The sequence below is a fragment of the Merops nubicus genome, unplaced genomic scaffold, assembly GCF_000691845.1.
Source record: "Merops nubicus isolate BGI_N331 unplaced genomic scaffold, ASM69184v1 scaffold5658, whole genome shotgun sequence".
Lineage (NCBI taxonomy): Eukaryota > Metazoa > Chordata > Aves > Coraciiformes > Meropidae > Merops > Merops nubicus.
In genome coordinates this window covers 2,952-5,012 of record NW_008625010.1, presented here as the reverse complement: position 1 = coordinate 5,012, position 2,061 = coordinate 2,952, and positions in this window count along the sequence as shown.

Sequence of the window (2,061 nt, the reverse complement as noted above, 5' to 3'; positions counted from 1 at the left end):
AAGAGAGAAAGAGTGAGTGAGAGATTCTGATCAACGCAAAAACCCTTTCCCCTCTCCAGCACTCACAACTCAGACCGTTCATGGAAGAGGCTGTGCTCTTGGAGGACTCCAAGCTGAGCCTTTTCTGATGCTGAACGCCAAGGTATCGCATGCTCGGGGCACTGAGGTTGGGGTGGGATCTCCACAGGGCTGGACTTCTTGGCAGGTGACTTGCCAGACACCCAGCCAGCTGGGGATGAGGGAGACATCTGCTCCTCACAGGAATGCTGCTTGCAGCCAGGGAGCTCAGCAGACTGCAGTGGCCTTTCTGTACAGGTCCTCCTTTTCCCCCTGCCCTCAAAGAGCCAACAGCAAGCCCCCTGGTAGCCTGCGAGCTGCAGTTGGGGTGTGTCTGTGTTGAGATGTGCAGGTGGTCCCATGGTGGAGTCAGGGAGTGGGGGGTCTAAGGACTGGCATTGAGGAACGTGGAGGATTGCTTCTGAGGAGCAGAGAGGGTAACTCACACCCACACTTGTCATTTGAGCATGTCTGCTGCTGCTACTCCTGCTGCTATGTCCCATACAACTAGTTTCCTTACTGTGTCAGGACAGGGTGAAAAACAACCCCATGCAACCAAACAGTCTGCCTTAAAGCTTATCTACAACCTGCCTTTCAAACCCTCTGGTCTCTTCCTCAGCATTGGGGCAAGAAAACAGGACACCAGCCAGCCAAAGGAGTCTGCTTTCTGGTCTCCACCCAGACAAGTGATTCTCTAGACCTCCTCCACCCCACTCCTACAGTGGTCTGTATCTAACAACCGCTTCGTGCTCCTGTTTTCTCAGGGGAGGGGAAGAGGAGGAGGATGCACATGCTGTGGGAAAAGGACCGCAGGAGACAGTATTAGAATTTAGACCATATTTGTCAGTATTAAGCTGCCAGGCTAGTGGGTCAGACACTTTTGATAGACCAGGAGCTCAGCTGCTTGTTCTCTTCTGAAAGGAGAGGCATTGCCTGCAGCAGACCTCACAATTCCCTGTCCTATGGCTCCATCCTCCTGTTTCAGCCCAGAGGGAACATGTTGTGCCAGACCCTTGGGGACTCATTCCACCACAGGTTTCATCACATAGAGTCACTGAGATGCCCAGTGCATCTAGTGCTGCTGCTGCTGCTATCACCCAGCCCATGGAAATCCCAGAGACCTTTCCAGTGTGGCTTGGGCTTGTCTCCTGCTGCTTCAGGCTCCTGCTGGGAAGAACATACATCCAGAAGAGTGTCCTTCCAAGTGTTAAGTCTGCCTGATCCTTGGGACTTTCCTGACTTGTACAATCTACTAGGTAAAGACAGGTTGGAAAGATTATTGCTAACTCTTGCTTGGTTGAATATTTAGGCTCTGGAGCAAGGCAGAAGGGTGAGGGGAGGAGGGGTCATTTAGTACATGGAGATGGATGCAAAATGAGTAGGAGAACTAGAAATGGAAAAGTGACAGAGTTGTAGGTGCAAGGAGCCAGGCTCTTGTCACTGACTGTTGGAGTTGTTTGTATCGGAATAAACCAGAGACAGATCTCAAGAACCAAAATGTAGAGGGCTGGAGAGGTGGTTGCCATGAGAAGGTGAGGAGCTCTTGTGGTGAAGCTCCTGTTATTCCTGGAGAAGGCCTGGCTGTGGGAGCTGTGTGGATGGCTCTGCCCACACTGTGTGGGAGTGTGCAGGAAAGGGAGGTGCAGTGGGATCAGGGCTCCTTCCCTGGAGTTAGGCTGAACATCCCCCGTGAAAAGAGCACTGGCAAAAACTGGGCCTGGGTAGAGCTTCCACTTTTGCCATCTAAGTCATGATGGAAGTAAGTAACTGTGAAAAGGTTGCTTCTTTCTGGTCCCTTTTGTCCTCCCCTCCTCTGCTGGCAGTTTGGTTGTGTGCCATCCAGCCCACCAGAAGATCTCCCAACCTCAAAAGCCATTCAGACTGCCAACAGATCCTGTCGGTGCCCGAAGCACGTTGACATGATCTCCCTGCTCCACCCCACCGAGGCTTTGCCCTAGCAGGGAACCTCTCTTGAGGTCCTGTGTGCATCCTGATGGCAGCTCA